The sequence below is a fragment of the Scomber japonicus genome, chromosome 2 (assembly GCF_027409825.1).
Source record: "Scomber japonicus isolate fScoJap1 chromosome 2, fScoJap1.pri, whole genome shotgun sequence".
Classification (NCBI taxonomy): domain Eukaryota; kingdom Metazoa; phylum Chordata; class Actinopteri; order Scombriformes; family Scombridae; genus Scomber; species Scomber japonicus.
The window spans coordinates 41,933,840-41,948,839 of NC_070579.1; the positions used below are offsets into that span (position 1 = coordinate 41,933,840).

Below are 15,000 nucleotides of genomic sequence, written 5' to 3' on the forward strand. Positions count from 1 at the left end.
AAATGGCCTGAGAAACAAGGTTGCAGTCCTTCCAGCTGTGTGTTTCTCCGCAGAAAAAAAACAACTATTCCTATCAAAGTACTGTTAAAGGATAGCATGTGTTTGATGGCTGAGACACCATTATCCGCCACACAGCTGGGGTGAGCAACTGTCAGTGGTGTCACAGCATGTTTAAATGGGCTTTCTGCGGCCTGTTTCGTCGCTTACGGCCACACCCCCTGAACACGTATGCGCGCGCAGTGGAGGCAGCCAGAAGCAAACCAGCTGGAGCAGAGAGGATCGCGGACCTCTGTTTTGATTTATTTCATATGTTTCTTTCTTTTCCTTTATTATCCTATTATTTTCCGTGCATCCTTAGTTAGTTTTGTGTGTGGACTTTTTCCCCCCGACAGTTTTTACTGTTCGGGGGAGGTTTTTTCCGTTATTTCTTTTTTTCATGGTGTATAACATGTCAACGAACACGGCGATGGATAAAACGGCTACGAAAACGGATCACGGACTTAATACAAAGCAAGCAGCAATGGGAGAGGAAGATAATGAATGGGAGCTGGTGAAATCTAAAGAGCAAAGGAGTAAGAGGAGGAATAATAGTAAAGAAAATACGGAAGTGGCTGCCTCCGTCATGTTGGCGGGAGAGAGAGGAGAGAGAGCGCAGCAAGCGAAGGATACCGGCCGTGCGCCGCGGAACGGGACCGGCCCGAGAGCTCCTGGGGCTCGAGATACATCGAGGGAGGCTGGGAGAGAAGGCCTGAGAAGGCCCGAGAGAAAAGGAGCTCCAGGAGCGGCGGCAGAGAAGGAGAAAGGCATGTCGGGGGGCGAGCGAGCAGCGAGCGCCGGAGCGGAAAAAGAGGGAGAGAGAGCGACGAAAACAGCTGGAGAGAGAGAGCAGAAACAGGAGACAGCGAAAGAGGGGGCTAAGACGGCATACAACAGAGAGCTAACGGTAAGCTTGGAGGTTACTGGGCAAGAGGAGGTTCCGGTCCTTGAGTTAATGCGGGCCATCAGAGCTCTGTGTGGGGGGCTTATAGCGTGCAGAGCGACCGGTGCCAGGAGTTATGAGATCACGATGTCTCATGTCAAAGGGAAGGAGCGGCTCCTAGATGGTTTTAAAATAGGGAACTGTAATATTTTTGTAAAAGAGTTATGTAATGATGAATTGATGGTGTCTTTTTTAAATCTGCCAGCTTACATCTCAGACGAAGAAATATTACAAAAGTTAGAAGGGTGGGGTGTCTCGGCTGCATCCGCCATTAGGAGGCGGATGTGGCCGGGCACTCAGATAGCAGATGGTACACGTTTCCTTAAAGTAAAATTCACTGAGAAAGTACAATCACTGCCATACTCTGCAAGGTTTGAAACAGCTATGGGACCAGAATATTTTAGAGTAATCCATGACAGACAAGCGAAGGTTTGCAGGATGTGTCTTCAGCCTGGGCACATCCTGAGGGATTGTCCTGATTTTTCCTGTCACAAGTGTGGAGTACAGGGGCATTATGCTAGGGAGTGCAGCAACCAACAGAAAAAGATTAAAAAATGTGAGGTGTGCTGGAACCCAGTAAATGAATGTAATTGTAACTATAGTGAATCTGAAGCGGTGGTGGAGTCCGGATCGGAGGAGCTTTACAGTGAAGCGGAGGACATGAGTGAGGAGGAGGAGGAGGAAGGAGAGGAGGCCGGAGTGGGGGGCAGCGGCACCACGGGCGGAGCTGGCAGAGAGGCTCTCTCTCAGGGGGGGGCTCTGAGTCCTACTAATGCTGCACAGAGCCTAAATGTGGAAATTGGCTCAAGTATGGATGGTCTGAGCATAGACTCAGGCCTACACCAGGGAGTAAGGGGCAGAGGCGGCAATGGGCTCGTGGAGAGGCCAGAGCCATCTCAAGCCTCAGACTCAATGGAAGTGGGGGAAACCCCGAGTGACCTGCAGCCTGTGGCAGCCGCACCCCCCAGAGAGCCGGCCTCGGCAACCACCATGGTCCTCCGCCGTTTGGGCAGATCAGACAGTGACTCCGAGATGGACTTCACCACCATTAAAAATCTTAGGAAGCAGCACACCTCTAATAAATCATCGATCAGTAAAAGAAGGAAAAAAGATAAAGGAAAATGATGATTAAGCGTAATTTGTAACAATCCTTTCTTTTCCATTAATCATGTTGTTGCTGCACTCTCTCAATGTCAACGGGCTCCGCACTTGTGACAGGATGAATGCGATACTGTCCAGTCCGAGCTGCGACATCCTCTGCCTCCAAGAGACGAGGTGGGATAAAAGCAGCCTTGAGGCAGCAACTAAAATATATAAAGGGGAAATATATTATAATAACGGCACTAATAAATCCTGCGGTATAGCAACCCTAATAAATAGTAATAACGTAAAGAACAGTAAAGTAATTTATAAAGACGATAAAGGTAGAATATTAATTATAGATATCGAAGTAAATAATAGCACGTATAGACTAATTAACCTATATGCCGATAACTGTGAGAAGGAAAGGAAGGGTTTGTTTAACAAATTAGGAAGATGGATAAACAATAGAACTATAATAATAGGTGATTTTAATACAGTATTAACCAAATCAGATATTTCAATAAATAATGTATATAAAAATGACATAAGTAGAACAGCTCTTTATGATTTAATGGATAGTCACAACTTAATAGATATATGGAGGATACAAAACAAATTTAAAAGAGAATTCTCGAGGAGACAGGTGGTCAAAGGGAGACTTAGACAATCTAGGATTGACCTGTGTTTGGCTGCAGCTGACACAGTGAAGCAAATTAACAACATACATTACAGTTACAATTCCTGGAGCGATCATGCCACTGTCATTTGCCAACTGGGTGCTGAAGGAGGGATCAAGGGAGGAGGCACCTGGTGCCTCAACTCCAGCCTTCTAACAGACCCGGTATATATTAAAAAAATCAAAAAAGTACTTAGTTATGCAAAAACAGAAATGCAAATAGATAATAATTATATAGAAAGATGGGATAATATAAAAGAAAGAATTAAAAAAGTGAGTATTAATTATAGCAAAGAGAAAAGATGGAAAGAAAAACAAGAAGAACAGAATATTAGAAAGCAGCTAGAAGAAGAAGTCATATTATTAGATAATCAAAAAAATAGAAGCTGTGAAATGTACGAATGTTACAAAAACCAATTACACAGCATAGAAAAGAAAAAATGTAAAGGAGCAGCAATAAGGTGCAGGTTCCAAAATTTGGTGGAGGGTGAAAGGTGCACTGCGTTTTTTTTGGGGTTGGAAAAACAAAAACAGAACAAAACTGTAATAGAAGAACTTAAAGACCAAGATAACAACATCCATAAAGACAAAATAAAAATACTAGAAATTATAAAAGACTATTATATAAACTTATTTAAGGAGGAGGGAAGTGATATAGAGAAAACTGAAGAAATATTAACCTACTTAGATAAAAAGATAGATATAGAGGATAAAGTGTGGTGTGACAGCAAATTAACAAAGGAAGAAATTGAATATGCAATCAAAAACTTAAACAAAAATAAAAGTCCTGGGAGTGACGGTCTAACGGCTGACTTCTATATCAAATTTAGTGAACAGATGGCCCCCCTGTTACTCGACCTCTACCATACAATGCAAAAACAACAAGAAACACCCAAATCATTCACCACAGGTATGATAACAGTAATATACAAGAACAAAGGTGACAGAAACGAAATATCCAACTATAGACCAATAAGCCTGCTAAACACAGATTACAAGATACTTTCCAAAACATTGGCTAATAGATTAAAACAGACTCTAGATCAGATAATCAGTCCAAATCAAGCATACAGTATACCAAACAGGGACATCCAAGATTCAATTGCTACAATAAGAGATACAGTAAGAGGGATGACAGTACAGGGGGGCCTTCTGTTAACAATAGATTTGGAAAAAGCTTTCGACAGAGTAGAACACAAGTTTTTATTCAAGGTTTTAGCAGAATTAGGTTATGGGCAAGATTTTATAAATTGGATACAGCTTCTTTACAATAATGCAAAAAGTGTAATAAAATGCAATGGTACAATAACAGACAGTTTCCCAATAAAAAGATCAGTGAGGCAAGGCTGCCCATTATCAGCGCTATTATATAGCATAGTGGCAGAACCGTTAGCTCAAGCAATAATTAAAGACAAGGAAATAGTAGGAATAAAAACACCCACAAACAGTTCTATCAAAATAACACAATACGCAGACGACATTACAATAACAATCAAATCAGGGAAAGGCATAGACAAAATCATGGAACACTTCAAAACTTACAGCATGGCATCAGGAGCAAAAATAAACATAACTAAATCTGAGATAGGTATAATTGGAAAGGTGGAAGACTATGTAAATAAATGGGGATTTGGGGAAAACACGGGGTGTAGGAAAATACTGGGTGTATATATAGGAGAGAATGAGAGTGAGGCTAGGGACAGAGGGTGGAGGGAAATGATAGGGAAAGTGCAGAGTAGTTTAAATTTATGGCGAGCAAGAGGGTTAACACTGAAAGGAAAGGTAATTGTAGTTAATGCTTTGATACTGTCAAAAATTAACCACATTTTGGGAACCTGTGAGCTGCCGCAATGGGCTCTAAAAGCGCTGACAGCAGCAATCTCCTCCTTCCTCTGGAGGGGAAAGGGAAATTCGATTGCTCACAGAGTGTTAATTGCTAAAAAAAGGGAGGGGGGTTTAGGACTAATTGACATCGGTGCCAAAAGAGACGCACTTAGGATCAAAATTGTTAAGAATTTTCTTGATTCGGACCGGCAGTACCCCTGGGAGGACTGGATGGCGAGCTATCTGGCTGAGTACGGGGAGAGAGACGCGTACAACCTGTGCGCCCTCCTCCCCGGAAAAGCCAGGAGCCGCCTACCTGGCTTCTACCAGGAGGTACTAGAGGCATGGGGCAAAATTCTGCCCCACCTCTGGCCCAAGTGCAGGAATAAAGAGCATGTGCTGCAGTTACCTTTCCTTGACAGTCCATTTTTTTTGTGCGGGGGGAGGGTTCTAACCAGCGGTCCTATGCGGGCTGCTGGTTTGACCAGGGTGGGAGATATAATCGATGGGAGGGGTGAGTTTAACATAGATTTAATTTGTGGAAAACTAAAAGGAAAAAATGTTAGTTATAGGAAAGGAAATATAATAAAACTTAAAGGAAAGTTTGAACAGGCTCTTGACCCTACGTGGCGGAGCATGTTGAAGGAGAAAGAGAAAGATACCAGAGCCGCCCTTCCCCAGCTACAACTCAAGCAAAAGGACATAAAGGAAATAAATACAAGAACCTGGTACCGGTCATTAATACATCTCATCAAAAGGCCCCCCACAGCAGAGAAATACTGGAAGGAAAAATACCCTAACATGGACATCTCATCTATATGGTCAAACCTGGACATACCAATTATGGACAACAATACAATAAACATGGATTTTAACATTCGACACAGAAGGATTTACACAGGGATTATATTACATCAGATCAACAAAGAAAAATATTCAAGAACATGCACCGTTTGCAATAAAGAATCAGAGGACTTGGAACATATCTTCAACACATGCACAGAATCAAAACAGTTTCAGTCATACATCAGGACCATATTAGAGACTCACTGCAACTTCACAACACACACTGATACAGATTGGTCATGGGCTTGGACATTTGGAATCACAGGAAAACACACAAACAGGAACAATACACTCATCAACTCCATCCTAGCATTCGGCAGAAAATCTTTATGGACAAGACGGAATCACCAATTATTTGACAACAAAACAATAAATGTTACAAGATATTTTCAGAACACATTCACAGCTCACCTCAGGACCATATTTCTAGCAGACCAAGACACTTTTCATCAGCAGTTCAACAGTCACAATAATTATGTAAAAGTAATGGAAGGGAAAAATGTATGTCTTAGGGGTTTTATGTTGGGGTAGTTATTGTCTACATCTATTTTTTGTATTGTTTCTTTTATTTGGTCATCTATATGATTATTATTATTAGTTTTATTATTATTATTTTGACACATAGTGTTATGGTGGCTATGTGTCTTTTTGTTTAGTTAAAGGGGGTGTTTCATGTCTTTAATGTTGGTTTTTATGTTTGTCTTGTCAGATTGAATGTATGCAAATTGAGAATGTGATTTATTTTTTTTTTAGTATTTCTTTTGGCACATAGTGTTATTGTGGCTATGTGTCTTTTTGTTTGGTTAAAGGGGGTGTTTCATGTCTTTAATGTTGGTTTGTATGTTTGTCTTGTCAGCTTGTATGTATGTAAATTGAGAATGTGATTTATTTTTTTTTAGTATTTCTTTTGGCACATAGTGTTATTGTGGCTATGTGTATTTTTGTTTAGTTAAAGGGGGTGTTTCATGTCTTTAATGTTGGTTTTTATGTTTGCCTTGTCAGAGTGAATGTATGTAAATTGAGAATGTGATTTATTTGTTAGTATTTCTTTTGGCACATAGTGTTATTGTGGCTATGTGTATTTTTGTTTAGTTAAAGGGGGTGTTTCATGTCTTTAATGTTGGTTTTTATGTTTGTTTTGTCAGCTGGAATGTATATAAAATAAGATCATGATATATTTTTGATAATAAAAGATAAAAAAAAAAAAACACGCCCGATCTCGTCTGATCTCGGAAGCTAAGCAGGGTCGGGCCTGGTTAGTACTTGCCATACCACCCTGAACACGCCCACTTCCGGTTCACTTCCTGGTAGCAGCTTGAAGCACATGGTGAGAGAGAGAGGAGAGGACACAGCGTCGTTGAATTACAAAAGAAAAAGAAGAACATCTGAGATAAAAGAAGTTACTGACTCCCCCAGCAGCATATGCTGCCAGGGGGACAGTCTTCTGGCTCCAAAAAAAATATTAAGGACGGATAACTCGGTTATGACCCAAGCTATGGAAAAGACAAAGAGTGTGGTAATGGCGGATAATGGAGAGGTAGCGCGGAGGGACTCCCGTCCAACCGTGGCAGGTGGAGAGAGGAGAGAGGGAGTGCTGGAGGTCGGAGAGAGTGGAGCCCGACGGAGGAGTGGAGAGACGAGCAGGGAAGGAGAATTTGATGAGCAGCAGAGTGGGGAGAGCAGGGGAGACTCTGCAGCATGGAGGACTCGATGGAGGAGCAGCGCGGAGGAGGGGAGAGGACAGAGAGGAGGGGAAAATGAAAGAGGTCAGGAGTAACAATATTGCAAAAGACCTTGTGATTAATGTTGACATCGAGGGGGATGATATTGTTACAATGATTGACCTCCTGAAAGCGGTGGAGCTCACATGCGGGAGAGTGTTGGGGTGCAGAACAAAAAATGGGAAGCGCTGGGAGCTCACCATGAGTAACACAAAAGGAAAGGAAAGACTGTTGGACGGCTTCAAAATAAAAAACTCACGCATCGTGGCTACGGAGCTGATCAGAAACATAAGAGTGGTGTCTTTTTTAAACTTGCCACTCTACATTACGGACGATGAAATAAGAGACAAGTTGAGTCAGTGGGGAGTGGAGCCGGCATCTAACATTCGCAGGAGGAAATGGGCAGGGACGGAGATCTTTGACGGGACTCGTTTCCTAAAGGTGAAATTTCCAGAGTCTGTCTCATCCCTGCCCTACAGCACGAAATTTGACACCCTGGAGGGTTCGGAATATTTTCGTGTGTTGCATGACCAGCAGGCAAAAGTGTGCAGGTTATGTTTACAACCGGGACATATTTTACGAGAGTGCCCGGAGTTTTGTTGTTATCGCTGTAAAAAACAAGGACATTATGCACGGGAGTGCGCCGATATGACGGCAGTGGCAACGGAGAAGAGAGAGATGGTGGAGGAAGAGGAGGAGGAAGTGGAGGAGGACGTGGAGGAGGAAGGAAGCGAGAAGGAAGAAGCATCAAGCGAGATGGAGACGGACGAGGAGGAGAGGAGAGAGTCAGAGGAAGAGATGGAGGCTGTTGGCGTAAAGAAGAGCAGCAGCGACAATGTCAACGCGACCAAGGAAACACAGATGCTGAAGGAAAAGAGTGAGGTGACGGAGAGGAGAGGAGGTGCGGAGCCGGAGGACAGCGGGAGCAGAAGGGGACGCAGCAGGAGTGTCCTCCGCAGCAGCGACGGTGGGGGAAACTCGCTCTCAGAGGGAAAGCTGAGCACATCAAAAGGGGTAAGACCTGAGGATGTAATTAAAGGGGGAGGAAAAAACATAACTGAAGAGGCTTTGCCTCAGAGAGGGACTAGAGGGAGGAAAAATAAAAAAGGACATAAAAAATGATGAAGGACATATATATGACAGGGAATATCTTTTTTCTTTCTTCATAAATGACTCTACAGCTAGCATCCTTAAATGCAAATGGACTGAGAAGCACTGCCAAATTTGATAAACTGATTAGATTGTGCAAAGCTGATATCATTTGCCTACAAGAGACTCATTGGGATGCAGCAACAGAGATAATAATGAAGAAATTGTGGAGTGGACAAATTTTCTCTTGTTATGGGACAAACATAGCAAGAGGAGTAAGTATATTAATAAATAAAAAGAACTGTGATATAGATGCAACTTTAGTGAATTGTGATAGAAAAGGGAGGTGGATAAGAATCAAATTTACAATAAATAAACGGACTTATGAACTATTGAATATATATGCCCCGAATGTGGAAGGTGAACGTTCAGTTTTCTTCAAGGACATGCAACATCATGGACAATCTACTGACATCGTCATGGGGGATTTTAATGTAAAACTAAATACATTAGATAGTAATGTGATGGGTCCGCTGAAAACAGACACTTCCAGGGCTATATTAAGGGATTGGATGTTAAAGGAGAGATGGTGTGATGTGTGGAGAATAGAAAATTCAGTAATGAGGACATATTCCAGAATACAGCAAGTTGAAGGGAAAATAAATAGAAGCAGAATTGATTTATGTCTTGTGAGAGAAGATCAACTTATAAATGTGCACTCTGCTTACTATGAGATAAATTGTATAAGTGATCATGCATTTTTAACTGTTACAATGGGGGATTTGAGAAAAGGAAGGGGAGGGGGCTTGTGGCATCTAAATGCGAAATTATTGGAATGTGAATCTTATGTGAATGTCATACATAATTTAATTATGAAGAAGAGTGCACAGCCTGTTTTCATAAACAATATCATAGAAGAGTGGGAAAATCTAAAAGGGGAAATTAAACAGAAAAGCATTAATTTTGCAAAGAAATTGAGATTGAAAGAATCACAAAAGGAAAGGAAAATTATAGCTGAGATTGATAAAATAAATATGCAAGACATTGGTGATGAAGACAGGCTGGGCGCTCTGTATGAAGATCTAAAAGAATTGGGAAGGAAAAAATGTGAAGGAGCTATAATACGAAGTAGAGCACAATATGCAGTGGAGGGAGAAAAAAGTACCAGCTTCTTTTTAAACTTAGAAAGGAGAAAACAAGAACAATGCTATATACATGAGTTAAAAATTAAAGGTGGGGAAGTAACGTCAAAATTATCAAATATTATAGAAAATGTGCATGAATTTTATGTAAATCTGTTTACATCAGAAGGGTCAGATGATAAAATAACATCGGAGGTATTAGACAAATTAAAAGTGGAGTTAGCTGAAGGAGATAGAGAGTTATGTGATCAGGAACTCAGAGTAGAGGAAATAGAGGAAGCTATAAAAAATTTAACAACTAATAAGAGTCCGGGCAGTGATGGGCTGACGGCTAATTTTTATAAGGTTTTTGCCAGTGTGCTTAAGCCGATTCTATTGAAAGTATATAATGAAATGATAAAGACTGAAAGAATAGGAAAGACGATGGCAGAAGGTGTAATCACCCTGATTTTTAAAAAGGGGGATAAAACAGATCTGGCCAACTATAGGCCTATTACTCTTTTAAATGTAGATTATAAGATTTTGATGAAGGTGTTTGCAAATAGAGTTAAAACAGTCATGCATAGTATTATAGCACCGACACAGGCATACAGTATTCCAGGGAGGGGGGCACCAGACATAATCCATACTATTAGAGACACAATAGAATATTTAAAAATAACAGGGAGGGAAGGGATTTTGGTTTCGTTAGATTTTAACAAAGCTTTTGACAGGGTGGAGCATGATTTCATGTTTAAAGTATTACAGAAAATGGGATTTGGAGAAAAATTTACAAATTGGTTAAAACTATTATATAGTACAGCGACAGGGAGAGTCAAAGTGAACGGTGTCTTAACTGATGAATTCAAACTAAATAGGTCAGTAAGACAGGGGTGTCCCATGTCTTCACTGTTATATTCTATTGTAGTGGAGCCTTTAAGTGTGTTATTGAAATGTGACAATCATGTTAAAGGGATTGATTTACCTGGGGGGGGGATGTGTGTCATCCAGCAATTTGCGGATGATACAACCTTGATGTTAAAAGATATGGAGAGTGTGAATAGGGCAATCGAGCTAGTGAACATGTTCGGTAGAGCATCAGGCTCCCGGATAAATATCATTAAATCAGAAGTACTATTTATTAACATGGTCAGCCCTGCACAAACCAGCATGAAACTGAAAATACAACCAAAACATGTGAAAATACTAGGAACATATATAGGAGTTGATAATGTGATGGCAAGAGATGAAACCTGGACAAAAATACTAAACAACATAGAAGTGATATTAACATGGTGGAGGATGAGAGATTTAAAACTCAATGGGAAAGTAGTGGTGTTAAATAGTCTGGTTTATTCTAAACTGAATTACGTGTTAGACGTATTAGACTTACCCTTGTGGGTATTGAATAGATTACATGAAATAAGCACTAAATTCATTTGGGGAAGCACAATTAGTAAAATAGCTAGGAAAACATTAATAAACAAATATAATGAGGGGGGTCTAAAACTGTTAGATATAGAAAGTAGGAAAAAAGCTTTTAGAATCAAGTTAGTTACGAAATATCTCTGTGACAACACTGACTATGGCTGGAAAAATTTAATGAGGTATTTTCTGAATAAGATATTAAATATAGGGGATTATGTGTTACTGATGAAACTGAAGACACCCATGATGGCAGCACTCCCACATTTTTATAGGGAGGTCCTGTCAGCTCAGGGAGAGTTCTTAGAACACATACACTATGGGGCTAGCTCTGTGAGCATGATAAAAGAATTACCTATTTTTCTAAACAAATATGTTAAAAGAGGAGATCAATTGTTGTATAATGCAAAGATGATACAGGCAAAAATAGTTCAACTAAAAGATATAATGTACGAGGTGATACCTGGGTTTCTACCCACGCAGGCAGTATATGATAGTGTAAAAGAAATAGATTATGATGTAAAATATGCAACTGTGGACAATTATTACAAAGTAATTCAAGAAAGTATTCCACAATCATGGAAATCAAAAATCAAATCAGACACGAGAAGAGACAGGAGTAGTAGGTTTCCTGATTTAACATTTTTTCTTGGTGAAGAAATCAGAGATTTTAGTGTGATAAAGTGCAAACAAATCTATGAACGTGTTGTAATGAAGGTGGCACAGAGACCGGCCTCCTTGTCCTACTGGAGCAGGATGTATCCTACATTAGATGGGGACAAAATCTGGGAGACATGGAAAATTAAAGGGAATAGCATTGAAGCAGCAGATCATGATTTCAAATTAAGACATAACAAAATTTACACTAATGTGATCCTGCACCAGTTGGACAGGGGGGTCGACAGAGAGTGTGATGTGTGTGGGTTAGAAGCTGAAAATGTAGTGCATATGTATGTAAGATGTAATGAACTGGGTGAGTTTTTTGGCAGGTTGAAATGTTGTCTGATCAAAAAACTGGGATTAATCTGGGATGATAGGGATTCATGGGAAATTTTTGTTTTATTTGGTATTTGGGAGAAGAGCAGGGTGAAGAACACAGAGCTGTGCAGGTTCCTATTGAGTCACGCTAGATGGGCTATTAAATCAAGACGTAATATAGCACATTATGAAAATAGGCTCATTTCTGTCTGGTCAATCTTCAAAAGCATAGTACAGACTCAGATTAAATATAGGATGATGCACAGCGCTGTGAACTTCACTAAGCTCTTCACTGAACACAGTAGTCTCTTCACTTACAAACATAAGGGTGAAATTGAGTGGCACTGGTAGAGGGTAATCCTTCAAATAAATGTCTAAAAGCAATAATGTTATATTGGATAATTTGATAGAAGAAATGATGTCTGTAAATAATTTATTTTTATTTTTTTTCTCCTTTTTATTTATTCATTTTTTTGGTTTTGTTTTGGTGTTTGTTTTGTTTTGGGGTTTGTGTGTGATAAGTGACTTTATTTGATAAGTATAGAGTGCCATAACAGTGTGGATCTTGCAAGAGGGAGCTGTTATGGCCAGTTACTGGGATGAATGTTAATATATTGTAATTTCTGGGGTAATTTGGATAGATGAAGGTAGCAAGGTTTGTAAATAGTTTATCTTTAATTTATTTGTTTGGTTTGGGGTTTGTGTGTGATGTGTGACCTATACTATATAGTATAGAGTGCCATAACAGTTTGGATCTTGTAAAAGGGAGCTGTTATGGCCAGTTACTAGGACAAATGTTGATATATTGTAATGTTGGGGCAATTTTGATAGAGGAAGGTAGCAGGGTTTGTGAACTAAATGGTTTTTGTTTTGTTTTGTTTGTTTTGGGTTGTTTTGTATGTAATGTGTGACTGTAAAGGTGGATTTTTGTAACATTTGATGTGAGAATATTGTAAATCAAAAATATATTTTAAAAAACAAATATATTTTCATAATAAAAGACAAAAAAAAAAAAAAACACGCCCGATCTCGTCTGATCTCGGAAGCTAAGCAGGGTCGGGCCTGGTTAGTACTTGGATGGGAGACCGCCTGGGAATACCAGGTGCTGTAAGCTTTTTTTCCCTCTCAGCTGTCACCAAAGGAGGGCGCTGTTGCTCCATCACCGCACACAGGGCTTTGAGGAACAAAAGCTGCAATCATTCCAGCTGTGTCTGAATGCACGCCAGAGAGGTGGCACTGAGACGCCTCACTTTCCAAGTAGTTTTTAGGGTTCCAGTTCTCACTGTTACAGCCTGTAAAAAGCCTGCAATCATCCCGCATGTACACAAATGGCCTGAGAAACAAGGTTGCAGTCCTTCCAGCTGTGTGTTTCTCCGCAGAAAAAAAACAACTATTCCTATCAAAGTACTGTTAAAGGATAGCATGTGTTTGATGGCTGAGACACCATTATCCGCCACTCAGCTGGGGTGAGCAACTGTCAGTGGTGTCACAGCATGTTTAAATGGGCTTTCTGCGGCCTGTTTCGTCGCTTACGGCCATACCACCCTGAACACGCCCGATCTCGTCTGATCTCGGAAGCTGAGCAGGGTCGGGCCTGGTTAGTACTTGGATGGGAGACCGCCTGGGAATACCAGGTGCTGTAAGCTTTTTTTCCCTCTCAGCTGTCACCAAAGGAGGGCGCTGTTGCTCCATCACCGCACACAGGGCTTTGAGGAACAAAAGCTGCAATCATTCCAGCTGTGTCTGAATGCACGCCAGAGAGGTGGCACTGAGACGCCTCACTTTCCAAGTAGTTTTTAGGGTTCCAGTTCTCACTGTTACAGCCTGTAAAAAGCCTGCAATCATCCCGCATGTACACAAATGGCCTGAGAAACAAGGTTGCAGTCCTTCCAGCTGTGTGTTTCTCCGCAGAAAAAAAAAACTACTCCTATCAAAGTACTGTTAAAGGATAGCATGTGTTTGATGGCTGAGACACCATTATCCGCCACTCAGCTGGTGTGAGCAACTGTCAGTGGTGTCACAGCATGTTTAAATGGGCTTTCTGCGGCCTGTTTCGTCGCTTACGGCCATACCACCCTGAACACACCCGATCTCGTCTGATCTCGGAAGCTAAGCAGGGTCGGGCCTGGTTAGTACTTGGATGGGAGACCGCCTGGGAATACCAGGTGCTGTAAGCTTTTTTTCCCTCTCAGCTGTCACCAAAGGAGGGCGCTGTTGCTCCATCACCGCACACAGGGCTTTGAGGAACAAAAGCTGCAATCATTCCAGCTGTGTCTGAATGAACGCCAGAGAGGTGGCACTGAGACGCCTCACTTTCCAAGTAGTTTTTAGGGTTCCAGTTCTCACTGTTACAGCCTGTAAAAAGCCTGCAATCATCCCGCATGTACACAAATGGCCTGAGAAACAAGGTTGCAGTCCTTCCAGCTGTGTGTTTCTCCGCAGAAAAAAAACAACTATTCCTATCAAAGTACTGTTAAAGGATAGCATGTGTTTGATGGCTGAGACACCATTATCCGCCACTCAGCTGGTGTGAGCAACTGTCAGTGGTGTCACAGCATGTTTAAATGGGCTTTCTGCGGCCTGTTTCGTCGCTTACGGCCATACCACCCTGAACACGCCCGATCTCGTCTGATCTCGGAAGCTAAGCAGGGTCGGGCCTGGTTAGTACTTGGATGGGAGACCGCCTGGGAATACCAGGTGCTGTAAGCTTTTTTTCCCTCTCAGCTGTCACCAAAGGAGGGCGCTGTTGCTCCATCACCGCACACAGGGCTTTGAGGAACAAAAGCTGCAATTATTCCAGCTGTGTCTGAATGCACGCCAGAGAGGTGGCACTGAGACGCCTCACTTTCCAAGTAGTTTTTAGGGTTCCAGTTCTCACTGTTACAGCCTGTAAAAAGCATTGCAATCATCCCGCATGTACACAAATGGCCTGAGAAACAAGGTTGCAGTCCTTCCAGCTGTGTGTTTCTCCGCAGAAAAAAAAAACTATTCCTATCAAATTACTGTTAAAGGATAGCATGTGTTTGATGGCTGAGACACCATTATCCGCCACTCAGCTGGTGTGAGCAACTGTCAGTGGTGTCACAGCATGTTTAAATGGGCTTTCTGCGGCCTGTTTCGTAGCTTACGGCCATACCACCCTGAACACGCCCGATCTCGTCTGATCTCGGAAGCTAAGCAGGGTCGGGCCTGGTTAGTACTTGGATGGGAGACCGCCTGGGAATACCAGGTGCTGTAAGCTTTTTTTCCCTCTCAGCT

The 15,000-nt window shown here is 41.5% G+C and overlaps 4 non-coding genes across 4 annotated transcripts; all 4 read left to right on the forward strand.

The window, feature by feature from the left end:
* Positions 1–13,269: 13,269 nt before the first annotated feature.
* LOC128354232 (5S ribosomal RNA) lies at positions 13,270–13,388 on the forward strand. Its single transcript, XR_008320979.1, has one exon. It is a non-coding gene; the product is annotated as a 5S ribosomal RNA (ribosomal RNA).
* Positions 13,389–13,800: 412 nt separating this feature from the next.
* LOC128354456 (5S ribosomal RNA) lies at positions 13,801–13,919 on the forward strand. The gene has a single exon (XR_008321046.1). It is a non-coding gene; the product is annotated as a 5S ribosomal RNA (ribosomal RNA).
* Positions 13,920–14,332: 413 nt separating this feature from the next.
* LOC128353255 (5S ribosomal RNA) lies at positions 14,333–14,451 on the forward strand. The gene has a single exon (XR_008320835.1). It is a non-coding gene; the product is annotated as a 5S ribosomal RNA (ribosomal RNA).
* Positions 14,452–14,864: 413 nt separating this feature from the next.
* Positions 14,865–14,983, forward strand: LOC128353260 (5S ribosomal RNA). Its single transcript, XR_008320836.1, has one exon. It is a non-coding gene; the product is annotated as a 5S ribosomal RNA (ribosomal RNA).
* Positions 14,984–15,000: the final 17 nt, after the last annotated feature.